Raw genomic sequence first — 15696 nt, 5'->3', positions numbered from 1 at the left:
CATGTATTATCTTACACATTTTTATTATCCGCCACAAAAGAGTCCATGTTCATTGTTTAATACAGGCAATTGCATCCTCTAGAGATCAGCACAGCAAATGAAGGATCAAAACACCCCATGTTCCTCATTACAACTGTAAATTGAACATATGCCTTCATACAACTTAGGCAGTGACCCCAGCTATAGAATAACCAACTACATTGAGGCCTTACCCCTCTGAAAGTTTGGTTTTAATTACCTTATACACATCTTAAATGCCTAAATCATCTTACGGTTTTCTAAATTATTTAGTTATTATCTCTGTGGTCAATTTAAGCTGCTGACAATGCAAATATTCCCAGCAAGGTCTTTCAAGGAGAAGTAAATTAAAACCAGTGTTTCATGAGGTATTACAATTTTTAAAAGACTGCTTTTTATGGTTACAAGAAGTGTTAGGGTTGGGGTCACTAGTCGAATCAACTCAGCATTAAAAAGATTTTAACATCAGGTATATAAACACTAAAGGTCTTGATAGCCATTTTTTTCAGTGACATAATCAATATGTTCAGATATCAGTGGTGTTTAAGTCAATACCTATAAAATTCTACAAGAAAAATATCTGCTTTAGGGGGCTTTCCCACTGAGGAAAACAAAAGAGAAACACTGAAAGATGGTAGGCATGTAAGTAAAGATACAAACAATATCTTATTTGCTTTCCTGACAAATCAGATACTGGGCATGAAATGCATTTTACAATTGGTGTTTATTCTCACACAGCAAAACATGAAACTAAATGCTATTTTCAAGTCAGTGTAAGCAATCATTTCTCCTCATCTTATAAAGTTCTGCATTTCATCCTCCAGTATCTCCTAAGAAATAGTCAAATCAGTACATTTCAACTGCAACAATTAGCTTATCTTTCTCTTTCAATGCCAGGTTATATTAAACAGCTATGTGATATGTATTCTCTTATTAGACTCACAAGAAAATGATAGACTTTATTTAGACCAATCATCTACTTCAGCTGCTTCAAGTGAGTAAAGACTCCATAGTAATGTTCGTAGAGATTGTTGGAGGCAATTAGTTTCAGAACCTGGAACTATTGTTACATTCTCCCCATTTTTAAACATTTCTGTTTCCCTCCACACATATAAGTATTCTCTCGGGATAAAATTAATTATCCATAATCATTTAAATTAATTAAACCTAGTATTGGAAAAAAACTAAACATAAGGACTATTATGGGTTGAAGTCCCAATTCCCAGTACCTTCCAATGTGGCTTTATTTAGAAACAAGGTCAATGCAGATGCAATTAGTTATATGAGATCAGGCTAGAATAGGGTGGACCTCTAATCTGACTCTAATCAGACCTCTAATCTTTATGAAAAGGGGAAATTTAGACGCTTGCACACAGGTAGAACTGTGTTCATCCATTCAAGCTGCTATAACAATATTATTATAAATAGAGTGGTTTTTATAAACAATAGAAATTTATTTCTTATAATTCTGGAAGTCTGAGACCAGGGTGCCAGCTTGACTGAATTCTGGTAAGAACCTGCTTCCTGGTTCATAGATGACTGCCTTCTCACTGTATCCTCAGATGACAGAAGGGAAGAGGAGGCTTCCAGGATCTCCATTATAAAGGCACTAATCTAATTTAAGAAAGCTCTCCTCTCATCACCTAATCACCTCCCAAGGCCCCCTCCACCTCTTACTACCATTGCATTGGGGATTTGGTTTCAACATAGAAATTTTGGGGAGACAAACATTCAGTCTGTAGCAAGAACACCACGTGAACATGAAGGCAGAGATTAGGGTGAGTCTTCAAGCCCAGGAACACCAAAGCTTGCCAGTAAACCACCAGAAACTGGGAGAGAGGTGTGGCACAGATTCTCCCTCAGGAAGAACCAACTGTGCCAACACCTTGATTTCAGACTTCTAGCCCTCAAAACTGTGAGATAATAAATTTCTGTTGTTCAGTCCATCCAGTCTGTGATACTTTGTTATGGAAATCCTAGGAAACTAATATAGGGCACGTAATTTAAGACCACAGAACTTATAGTTAGGAATTGGTCTTTCACACCTGGAATCGTAAGTCAATACAAGAATTGTTTGCTCCAACCTTCATATTAACAAAAAATCCTTAACCAGCTCCTAAGGCATGCATGTACAGTTTTGCCCAGTAAATCTTTACTTAATCAACCCATAGATTTTTTTTGGAATATCCCCACAGTCTTGGGGATGCCATATGACTATGGTACACTTTTCCTTTAAAGTTTTTGTATGGTTGTCCAAATGGCCCTACACATAATAGGTTCGCATAACTACATTTGACCTATATCTCAATATGCAAATTAGGTGAGTTTGGTGTAGGCCAGAAAATGTAGTGTGGAATAGACGTGCTATTGAGGGTTGTGATTTTTAAAAATACTTGACCTTCTCTGTTTACTAGAGAAATAATAAAAAAACATAATCAGACCATTACATACAATATAAATCTATTCATGGCAGCCTCCACTAACTTCTGATAATTTACAACAGTTTATATGGAGTAACGCCGCTCTTGATGATTTTTTACACAATAATGTTTGAAATTACACGATCAAGGAGACATGACTACAAAGTAATTGAATTAGCCAACATATCAAAATTTATATATTCAAATAAATATTTCCCACTTCAGATTAGAACATCAGAAGACTATTTACATTACTAGTCTTCATCTTATAAATCAGATGCTCTCTTAACTCTTACGCCTTGCCAACACATGTGTATGATCCCAGTGACTTTGTATCCTATCCATGGAAGTTTATACACAGGGTCCCACAATCATTTACAGTCCTAGCTTCTGTCTTTTTTAGTCTTCCTTTTCCCAATATAATTGCAGAATTAACTTTTGAGTACAAATGCATTACTAAATTGGTTCCTTTCCTATGTTCCTACTGTGTGCAACTATAAGATAGGTAAATAATAAGGGTCCCCTTCTCTGCACAATTTAGTAAATCCATCTGGAACAAACAATGAATAAAACAAAGGAATGCTTGTGTTATGTAGCCGAAAGCTACAAGGATCTTTTGTAAATACAGTCACATTTGCCAAATCTTCTCTCCTAATTATCTTATTTCTTAAAAATGTTATTGAACCATTAACATCTACCCAGGTTTAAGCACCATAATTCTTTAATCACCACCTAATGTTTCACAGACTTTCTAATCTATCATTCCTCTTTGATAAACACAAAAATCTCAAACTGTCCTTTAATGTTATAGGAAAGTAAAAATGAATTTTAGATCTTGACTGAAAATCTAAACTATTGGGCCAAGAACCTTTGTTTTCAAATTATACTTGACCCATAAGAGAGTCTATATTCATGATTTTCTCTGTTAAAGACCGTTCAGGGCAAGGATTTCACAACCTCTCCGCTATTGATATTTTATACTGGACTGCCCTGTACCTTGTAGCAGGGATACTTAGCAGCATCCCTGGCCTCTACTAACTAGATGCCGGTAATGCTCTACCAGTTGTAACAGCCAAAAATGTCATTAATTTCGGGTAAATAAACATTTTTATAATATTGAGTTTTCTCCAACCACGTACTTAATTTTTCTTTTCCTCAAGCCTTGTTACATGGTCTTCACATTTCTCATTAGGTTTATTGCTAAGTATTTTATAATCTTTTCCATTTTGATTTTTGTTTTGGTTGTGATCTCTGTTCATTATATATTTAGACTAACCACGAGTTTATGTAATTTTAAGTTCACATGGGAAGATGTATTGTCTAGTGGGTACTTGGGGGAAAAATCCATCCTTCGCTGATAATTTACTGGTGAAGCCAATCATATCTAAAAGGTTGACAGTGCTTTGTATCTTATCCTCCTGTCTTCACCATGTGAAATTCTATCTCCATTGTGCTGTTAGTAGTTAAACAAGCAAGGAGCTATCAGACCTACAACAAAATAGACCTCTGCAAAGGAAATACAATTATGGTGGGATAACCCAATGCTAGGTGATTATAGAAGCACTCAGCATTCAAAATACCATAAATAGACTTTAAGACACAACACAGTCCTATTACCAGAAAACTTGTTTAAAATTTGGGTGCTATATCAAATGCAGCACATTACTTGAAATGTTTATCTCTATCCTTCTACCTTATTTATTTTATTTTATTTTATTTATTTATTGTTTTGAGACTGAGTCTTGCTCTATCTCCAAGGCTGGAGTGCAGTGGGACAGCTCGGCTCACTGCAACCACCTCCTCCTAGTTTCAAGCAATTCTCCTGCCTCAGACTCCCGAGTAGCTGGGATTACCGGCGGGTGCCACCATGCCTGGGTAATTTTTGTATTTTTAGTAGAGACAGGGTTTCACCATGTTGGCCAGGCTGGTCTCGAACTCCTGACCTTGTAATCTGTCTGCCTTGGCCTCCCAAAGTGCTGGGATTACAGGCGTGAGCCACCGAGCCCGGCCTATCCTTCTACTTTAATATCTTAAACTTATAAATGAGAAAATTGAAGTTCATTTTACTTCCCAGAGCTTACTGCTAGATAATGAAGCAGTTATCCTGACTAAAATCACTCTTCTTTCCATTATATGTGTACTTTCCAAAAAATAAAACAAATCAGAATGATATTCTTTATAGCCCAATGTTCAATTTTTCAGAAATGCAATTCTAAGAATAATGAAGGTGTTTCACTTTAATGACACATCTAACATTGTGGATACTTTTTGGGAGGAATAGCATGTACTTTTCAATCAGAGAAACATAACTTTTAATCCCAACTCTGCCAATTTCTAGAAGTAAACTTAGAAAAGTTACCTCATTTAAGGTAAAAAAAGAATGAATAAAAATCTTGGATAATCATTCCTAACACTTGGGACCGTCATTAGCACTGAATGTTATCATATTCGTTCACTGTTTTCTATAATGCCTGGCCAAAATTAAGTGCTCAGCACGGTGTTGGTTTCCTCCCCTTTCTGGTCAATTGTGAACATTTATTAAAAGTTTCCTTATGTGCTAAAGTAAAGACTGGGTCACCCTCAAACTCTCCACATGTGCTCAAGTGATTACTTCATTACACAGATTTCAAGTTTGATTTGTGTAGTATTTCTTTCTTTTCCAGAAAATCTTTTTCTGACTATTGACTAGATCATCATTTTATATTAAAGTCATGCCTCTCTCAGCACTGTGGATTCCTGGGCATGGGGCCAGCTCATGAGGTGGTAGTTTGTTCCTGAACCACAATTTTTGCTCTTGGGAAGATGGGCTTTCTAAAGCATCAGAATACGAGAGGCGAAGATAATGTGAAAAGAACCAAAGCATGGACAGGGCTTTCTTACCACAGGAGGTAGTAAGGAGGTGACAATGTCTGTTAGATGATTGGTTTAAAGACCAAGAGAAACTGATATTTCATAATGTTCTTTTGAAAGGAAGGCTCAGCCCTACTAGCGTGAGGGCTTCCAGAAAAGTTACATGTCTTAGTAAAACAATGGCTTAACAATAATTTAGTTTTTTACCCCAACCAATACAAACCATCACTTTTATAGAAAGTGAAAGTGACAATTCTCTAACCCACAGGGAATAGGGGGCACAAGAAAATGGACAAATCTATCTTGAATATTCTATTCTGTATAACCACCTGTTCTGTTAAATTCTTAATCCTTGCATAAATAAATTGGGAAATTAGGACAAACACACCTATCATCTCTATTTGTAAGAAAACAATTCAGATTTTAGAATCCTGGGTGGTACATGGCTGAAGGACTGCCTGGATCCTAAACACAAGGCATTATTCCCCAACAGCTAAAAGCAAGTTGCGTGGCCCCAGCAGGGCAGTGACATCCAGTGAAGGCTCATAAATCGTGCCTCCTTGCTCAATTGCGGATGATTCTATAGGGTCATCCCCTGAGCAATCAGCTGAGACATTTGTTGTGTCTTGGTCTCATATCAGCTCTTTCCTTTTCTCAATTCTACTTCTTCGCTCCCTCTCAGATACTCCCAAGAGCACTCCCCAATAAACTTCCTACGTGAAAATCTCCACAACATCGACTTCCTCTAGAATTAGTTCTAAGATATTCTATTTGTGCATTTTGTTTTAGGAAAGGAGTTATTTGAGAAAACTGTAACACACAGCTTATCCCTTTCTCTGAATGATGATTGCTTCAGTTTTAGCTTAATAGCATGTGAGTTTAATAAGTCTCCTGGAGAAACCCAAAATCACATAACACTTTCTAGGAGCAAATAGATGAGGAAAGCAGCAAGTTTTAGGACTAGTTTGGAGAGATGCAACAGTATTGAATGGTAAGAGTGCATTTACCAATCTGGTTCCAGAATATGAATTACAGTCTCATGAACACTGAGCTATGTGCCAAGTTCAGGCAGAGGCAAAATGGTAATTATCTAAGTTCTTTCCTATTTTATTTTATTGGAGAATCAGTGAAGAGAACCTATGAATATACAAATTATGGTGCAGAAAACCTAAAGGTTAGAGAAATATACTCAGAAATTCCAAAAGGAACATTTCTAAATTTTTTTTACACAAAATAAAAAGTTATTGAAAGGGAAAATGAAAGGTATGTAGGTATATGACTTCACTGTAAGAGAGTTCATCAGAATTTGTCTTGAGTCCAAAAACTAAAGAATAATATTTTCAAAACTAAGAAAAGTTCCAGAGTAGCCTCGTCAAACAGTTTGAGGCCTAATTATGTATTTGTATTTTTGTAAAGAAAATTACTGATAACAATTTGCTATTTTTTTTCCCAATGTTTCCAAAGTGCTGTGTTGAAATTTCATTACTGGGAACCTCGAACATCATTATTCAGGACAATTCCCTATTATTATGTTGGAAATGGAACTTAATTTTAGGTTTCCAATTCTTAGTCCCAAGTGGGAACCAAATATCACAGAACAAAATGTCATGCAATGAGATCGGATGCTAAAGTATGTGACAGTAACCAGATGTTTCCCTGACAATTACCAAACAGCCAAAGCCAGTCAAAGAAATGAAATACAGCACTTCTCACAAGTCAAATGGCATGCCACATTGTCATTAAGCATGTTGGTATTTGCCAGTTTATGTTCTGATGAGCACACCCTGGATGTCTCTGAAGAAACACAGAATAAAATGCAAAGTACGGTTATTTTGTGAAATAACCGTAAGATTTAAAGTATACTTTAATAGTTCCCAAATAGGGCAATTCATATTATCAACAACACAACCCAACTTCTAATCAAGATGCAAAGTAGAGAAAAATAGGTTTTTGATTATCCTACTGAAACCTTCTTGTCATCGTTCCTGCCCCAAACACTCACATTAACTACTTTGTCATCTCTGAGACGGCTGACGAGGCTTTTTATAAGAGAAATGAGAAATATGAGAGATTTTCAGCTTAAAGATGAAGAAGCAAAATTAAAACTGATGCCACCACTCCGCACCTTCAATACTATTTATGACACAGATCACAGTCTTAGTTCATGGTGGGGGTTCCTCATTGTCAATGCCAAATTGCCAATCTCAGAGAGCAGGTTACTTTTTCAGGACTGATATCTCTATTGCTTCTTGATATTCAGTTTTAACACCATGCTAAACTGATGGTCAGCAGTGAAACCAAAGATGAAAAACAGAAATACTATTCAAGCCCAATGGAGATAACCAAACCTCCATGAGGCAAGGGCAAATATTAGTTTAATGGATTAGAGAAAACATTTCAACAGTCAAAAGTCAGAAATATAGATAGAAATTAAAAAGCCTTTTAAAGTAAAAATAATCTTAGATTAATACAAGTGTTAGAGGTAATCATATCATGTAAATAACAGATTGACCCAAGAAAAGTGAAAACAATATGTATTTAAATTATGGATCCATGTGTTTTTTTTTCTGGGAGCTCCGAAGTTTCATATGAACTAATATGAGATATTTACGAGTTGAATATGGGATAGGATAGCAATTTTGGAAGTGTTTTAAGTTTTAAAATGTATCCTTGAACTTTTTTCTAAGATCACACTTTTCATTACATCTAAGACATCACTTGGTGGCTAACACACAATATTCTACAGACAAGCTTTTAAAAAAATTGTATTTGCTAAGAAATCTTAAGCTATAAAAAAATCTACTGTCCCGTTTTTCCCCACTTTTACAGAAATAGTATTTGATAAAATGTACAGTTGCCTTCAGCACTCCCTGTAGGCAGAACACAGCAAACAGGTGACCCAGTCAATCTGGAGAGAAAAGGGTCAAGATCTGCCTCCCTATGATTTTGTAAAAATTTTTCTTTGGTTCTTTTGTTTTAACTGATGCAATGCATTCCATTTTTTGAGCTACCATAATGTATTTGTCTTTCTTCAAACTGATACATAGGTCATTTCTAAATATTTATAAACATTGATGCAGTAAATTGTCTTGTACAAGTCCCTTTGTGTACAAGGGAAAAAAATCTCTTCAGTGTGTAACAAAAAGCGGACTCAAGGGTTTGAGTATCTTTGAGCTTGTACACAGGTTGTCACGTTGCTCTCCAAAGTGTCTCCAAAAGGGAAGATTTAAATGTTAAATTTTAACATGGTTTGTGTTTTCCTATCATTAAGAATATTCTTCCCCAACTTAAAGTTGTAAATGTTTTCTCATAATTATTTCTGAAAGTTTGAATATATATTTTCACATTTATATTTTCAATTCATGTCCAATTTATTTTTGTTACAGGTTAAGCTATGGATAAAGTTTTATTCTTTTTGATAAGGATAGTCGATGGTACCCCTATTTATGTTAAAGTCTACTCCTGTCATACATAGAATGACCATATGGCTGGGTGCAGTGGCTCATGCCTATAAACCCAGGACTTTGGGAAGCCAAGGAGGGTGGATCTCAAGGTCAGGAGATCGAGACCATCCTTGCCAACATGGTAAAACCCCGTCTCTAGTAAAATACAAAAAATTAGTTTGGCGTGGTGGCACGCACCTGTAGTCCCAGGTACTTGGGAGGCTGAGGCAGGGAATCACTTGATCCTGGGAGGCAGAGGTTGTAGTGAGCTGAGATTGCACCACTGCACTCCAGCCTGGTGACAGAGCAAGACTCTCATTACAAAAAAAAAAAAAAAAAAAAAAAAGAATGACCATATATATTGAAAAGTTTTTGAAATTGAATGGGGACATTATTAATTATTATGGTTGGACAGCAGGCATAACTGGGAAGTATCACCAGCAAGCTAGGACATATAGCCATTTTACTTGTAAACCAGATTCCAATATATATATATGTGGGTCTACTTTTTGAAACTTTAACCTCTCCTATTAAAACTTTTGTCTATTTCTACTGCCGTGCACACACAGTTTTGAGTGACTAAAGGTTTTAATGGCTGCAGTTAAGTTTTAGCAAAACATTTTCTAAGAAAGACAAAACCATATAGTATAGGAACTCATATACATTTTAGAATGGGAAACGATATTTGCAGCATATTTTATTGAGAAAGATTAGTATTCAGAATATACCAAGAAGTCCTACAAATTCCTAGAAAATAAAACAACATAAGACACCACTTCATACTCATCAGTTTAGAAAAAAATAGAAATTCTAATAACATCAAGTATTGGAGAAGATTTGGTGAAGTGGAAAAATTCACCCACCACCATTGTCTTGATAGTGGCAAGGAGGAGGACAGTCAACTTAATTTCTTCTTCTTCATCAAAATGTTCCAAATGTTTCCTGACCCTTTTCTATCCTATATGAGCTTGAGATCAGCTTATTGTGTTCCTTTAAAAAGTCTTTGTTCATCCAAGTGTTTTTTCTGTTCTTAACAGGCTATACTCATAAGCCTCAATATATAAAGCTCATCCATCACAGTTCACAGCTTGCTTGCTTAGGAGAGTAGATGGATTTAAATTATTGGTAATGATCGTTTACTACACTAGGGATAAACATATCAGAAATTATTTGGTGCCAAGGCAGCATTAGCAGAAGATGATAGGGGAAGTATGTTGTCAGTGAGGGAGTTCAATTGCCTCAAAATGTCTTCTAGTATCATGATGCTCATTATTTAAAATTAAACTATTATTCCAAGATATTTGTAGATTCACAAGAGAAATAATAAAGAATTTATCTAATTCTCCCCAGTGGTAACATCTTGAAAAACTACAGTACGACATCAGAAACAGGGTATTAAAATTAATAAAGGTATGGGAACATTTTCATTGCTATAGAATCCTCCACTTTGTGCTTTTATAGCACTTGTTTCTTGCTGACTCCCTCTCTCTCCTTAACACCTGCAACCAGTAATCTGTTCTCCTTTTCTATAATTTTGTCATGACAAGAATGTTATATAAATGAAATCATACTGTATGCTACCTTTTGGGAGGGGAAGCAAAGGGACGCAAAGAAAAGCAAGAAAAGGGGTAGCAAGGAAAGGCAGGAAAAGAGAATGGAAACGAAAGAAAGGCAATACAAGGCTTGAAAAAGAAAGAGAGGAGGGGTAGGAAGGAAAGGCAGGAAAAGAGAATGGAAACCAAGGGGAGGCAATACAAGGCTTGAAAAAGAAAGAGAAGAGGAATAAGAAGCGCCATTTTGGAATTATGATTAAATTATTCAAAATGCATAGTGTAATTACAGAAAATTTTTGCCAGTTGCCTGGTCATGTTCCCTCCTTTTTAATTACATTCCTAACAATTGCCTTGACCAATTTGGTGTGGAGTAAATTCTGCAACTCTAAAGTATCAAAGCCCTTTCAGCTATGCTCCTATGTTGTGGCAGAATAGCAAGTTTTTAGTGAATTTGCTGTTTACCATTTCTTTCACAGATAAACACATACTCTACACTTAGGAATTGTGTTTGTTTCTTGCTAATACTCTGAATAGGTCTTTTCCCATTCACTTTACCATGCTCACTCCTTTCCAGTACACTGGCTGACTGCTTCCAAAATCCACATGTGCAGGGCACCTCAGGACTTTCGTACATGCTGATCCTACTTTACGGAGCGCTTCCCCAGGATATCTGTATGGCTCATTCACTCATCAGGTACCTGCTTCAGTGACACTTTTCAGAAAAGCTTTTCCTAAACATTGTATGAAAATATTTCTTACATATTTCTTACATGGATTCATTTCTCTGCATGTTACTTAATACATTCTAACATACTATATATTTATTTGTTTATTTACTCCTGGAATTTAAGATCCATAAGAGTAGATACTTTTTATTTATTGTTATATCTCCAGAACTTAGATTCCTGAAGTGTAGTTGGCAAACAAATTAGTAAATGAATGAAAAAGGGAATTTTCACATCCTTACAATGCTTATATATTTCTAGTGACTGGGCAGGGTGAGATTTTGTTGCTACATATTTTTAAGGTAGGAAAATTCAGGTAAATGTTTGAAACTTTAGAGAATTAATGGCAAAGCAAAGGAGAGAACCGAAGTCTCAGAACCCAGAGCTCAATACATTATCCTTTATCCCCTTGAAGCCTCTAACGAGTCCCTACTTTTGCACGATAATCTAATTTTTTATTGTTATCTGAAATTCTTGCATCTGTTAAACCCACTGGAAATTTCACGGGCAGAGTTATTTTTTAAACATAAAATTTATAGCAACCTTTTGCTTCCTCAAATCTAGTCTAAATTACCCAAGAAAGAGCCTTCCCTATAGTATTTTGGCATTTCCCCTCCCGGCTAAAATTGTTCCGAAAGCATAAAGGTGTTCCAAAGTGAAAAGTAACAGGAAAGAAAAATTAACTCCTGAAGCTTCTAAAATGATTGGATTCAAGTTGCATTTGTATTTTGGTATAGAAGTCATGAGAGGTGAAGGGGAAGGGTTATTATTTTACTGAATCTAAGGATTCAGGTTTGAGATATTTCTCTTTGTTAAGGTTTTCTTGGAGTTTCTTTGTTTAAATCTCTCCTGTTTCTTGCTGACAATTCATTTTTAGCAAGCTTCTCCTTCATGTATATGTAGAAAATTTTCTTAAAGGGAGCCAGAACACATGTAACATAATCAGGATGGACCTAATTAAATAGGGCACAGATGGCGATCTTTCCGTAATACATAAAAATCTTCTAAGACTTCTTTTTAATTGAGCATAAAATATGCAACAGATTTGTTGCCACCTAGATGGAATTTCAGATTCAAGAATAAATATACATGATGGTGTATCTACACACGATAGTTTTCAAACATTCAGTAAAATAAAAAATAAACACATGTAGAAAATATTTTATAAACCAAACCAAACTTTGTGGCTGAGTTTGAGAAAAAGGGCTGTCCTCCACTCCTTCCAGTAATATAAGATTATAACCTACAATAATGAAAATCATTATTAGTCCTCACCTCTTTTAATTATTGCCCTCACCTCCAAGGTAAAATAATAAAATACATTTTTTCATAATTTATTTCAACAAACAATCTCACTGTGGTAGAGAGAATAGAAACACTGGGGTCAGACATACCTACATTCAAATCTTGGCTCGGTCATTTGTTAGTTGCATTGATGGTCAATTTACTTACGATAAAATAGAGATTATAATTAATCCTTGAAGGTTTTTATAAAAATTTGAAATGATACATGTAAAGTTCCTATCAGTTTCTGGCCTATGGAAAATGTTCAATAAGTGTGAAACCAATTGCACTTGAAGAAGAAAAATCCAGAAGGTTTCCTTCTGATATTTGTTTCAAATGAAAAATTGATTTGCTCTGCAAATTTTCCAGACACATACACCTTATATAATTTAGCATTGGAAGGGATTTTAGAGATTAACTACTTTAACTCACTCGTTTTAGAGACAGTGAAACACAGGTCCTGAGAAATTAAGTGACAGAAAGAATATGTCTTGGGCAGCCTGGCTTCAAATGTGCCACTCTTCCAGAAAGCCCCAGAAACTGCTTTCTCATCCACTGGTGTGTTGTATACACCTGCATGTGTATATTTACTCTTCTGTTCTAATATAAAATTTGATGAAATTGATTTTTATGGAAGTTCTTATGAATTTTTCTGTTTCCTACAGGGATTTAAGCATAAACTCATCATTAATTTCAGACACTGTGGTTTTCCAATTTTTTAAATTAACAATAATAATCCAGAGTTCATAAAAATGAAATTCATAGTTCTATGATCTATAGCTTTTATTTTCCTTGTGTCTTCCTCCCATCTCTTCTCACTTGACATTTTTTCCCATGTGTTGGGATTATAGCCTAAACATAATTTTATGACATTTCTTTTTTAATTCTATGAATTAAGAAGTGGGGGAAGGAGAGATGGAGTTGAAAAAAACACATTTAAAAAATCCTGTTTGGGGAACTACTGCTGTTTGATAGTATTAAACTGGCCACTCATCTATCTTCACATTTATGCTCATTCAATTGGAATTTTCTTTTTCTTTATATTAGAGTAGAAGACCACTACAACCTAATATTATGGTCCTTAACCGGGGTAGTGAAGAGGCAATAATCTGAATGTGACGATTTTGAAAAAATTTCTTGTTGATCATTCATCTCCCCACCCTCCATTGACAGTTATGAGATTAATTCATAGGCGCTCAAAAGTGGGGTGTGCAAAGCCACATAATTTGTGTGCCACAAGAAAAATTTTGTTATATATTTTAACGAAAATGCAAGACAGAAACTAAGTTTTCCTAATATCTAATAAACACACAGATACTGTCGACCTTTTGTCTGATGGTCGAGAGAAATCATAGTAGGTGAGGCACCGTAAGGGAAGAGGAGGGTGACTCTCTCCAGATTTCTTTGCTTTTAGCATATTAGCATATGGTGGAGTTTACATATGGCCAATTAAGTAGATTTATAAGTTATATTATTTATTTTTAATTAAACTAATCCTAACAAGATGGCTTTAAAAGATTTCTATAAATAGCCACAATAAAAATAACATTACTAATAGAAGCAAAAGAAAACAACCAAAAAGTTGTAGAACTGGCACTTTTCCTCGTGGAACAAGCTCTTAGCTGTACTACAAGGTTAAAAACAACAAAAATAATTTTACAACAGTATTTGAAAAAATAATACTATTTCTTCATAGTAAAGTTTTATCAATAAGCTTGAAAGTAAAGCTTTTAAAATGTATATACTAATTTTTTGGTGAGAATAATTTGAAAATAAAGTGTTTGGAAACGTTTCTATTGTTACATGATTATATGTTGAAAGTGATGCACATTTATTACTTATGCACACTTACATCCATACAGTGAATCCTTTTTCCTAATTCCATTTTCACTATATTTACTTTCATAGCTTTGCCTCTAAAACAATTTCTCACTTTACATTTTATTTAAACCTTAAAAATATCCAGCAAAGTGTTCCTCCACGCTAAGACCTCATTATGAGGTCTTGCTAAAGGTTTTTACAACAAACTGACTTTAAGTCGAAATACAATTCAAAGAAACGTGTATGTGTTTGTAGTATATGCTAGACACTTTGCTAAAGGCTCTAAGATTGTAAAAACAAAGACCTGTAATCTCTGTCTTTGAGGGGGTTGCAATATAAAATTAGCCACAAACAAGTAATCTTGTAAAGATATAATGGGATAAGTAATATGATAAATTTGCATTACAAAAGAAAACGAATCACAGAGAAAAAGACATTCAAATTTGTATATTAAAAATGGTAAGATTAGCCGAGTGTGGCAGGGCACGCCTGTAGTCCCAGCTACTCAGGAGGCTGAGGTAGGAGAATTGCTTGAATCTGGGAGGCGGAGGCTGCAGTGAGCCAATATTGTGCCACTGCACTCCAGCCTGGCAACAGAGCAAGACTCCGTCTAAAAGAAAAAAATGGTAAGATTGAAACAGGTGAATATTAGATGAAGTAGAGGACAGGAGAAGCAAAAAGCAGAATAAATAGTGCTATCAAAGGAAGACAGGACAGGATAATAACAAAAGGGAATGTTGTGATTATCAACAACTTATTTTTCATAATAGTTATAGGGATGCATCACTAGACAACTTATAGCTTCAAAAGCAAGGTCAAAAGCAAGTTGAACTTGCTTTTGACCTTTATGTACAAAGGAATCAGACTACATGTATTTTCTATGACTTTTTCCCCAATATTGGATTTGAGGCTCATCCATATTGGTAAGTTTGGCTGTTGTTAATTCATTTCCATTGTTGCATGTTTTTATAAAAATATTAATTACTGATTCATTCTACAATTAAGGGACCTAAATTTTGTTTGCTTGCTTATTTTATTTTTATTTTTTCATTTTCACTATTGTGAAAACATCTAGTACCCACAGATTTAGGAGTAGAATTGTTGGGGGTGTATGCATTTACTACTTTACAAGATGATATAAAATGAGTTTTCATAGTGGTAATAGTTATACTCCCATGGTGTTCTTATTACAACACATCTTCACCAACCATGTATTTTCAGAACTTCAAAAATATATTTTTAGTAACATAATGATGTGAAAAGATAACTCATTTTTACTTTAACTATTTTGCTTTACAATTGATAGTATTTTCTTCCCAGGTTTTTTAAATTGAAACATGATGTATATATTATTTTGGGATACATGTGATAATTTGATTAATATAATGCATAAAGATCAAATCAGGGTAACTGGGATATTTATTACTTTAAATATTCATTTTTTCTTTATGCTAAGAACATTTGAATTACTCTCTTTTAGCTTTTTTGAAATTTACAATAGATTACTGTTAACTATAGTCACCCTACTGATCTATGAAACACTAGGTCTTACTTCTTCTTTATATTAGCTGTATATTTGTAC

Source organism: Pongo abelii, chromosome 4 (assembly GCF_028885655.2).
Source record: "Pongo abelii isolate AG06213 chromosome 4, NHGRI_mPonAbe1-v2.0_pri, whole genome shotgun sequence".
Lineage (NCBI taxonomy): Eukaryota > Metazoa > Chordata > Mammalia > Primates > Hominidae > Pongo > Pongo abelii.
This window is presented reverse-complemented; position numbering follows the sequence as displayed.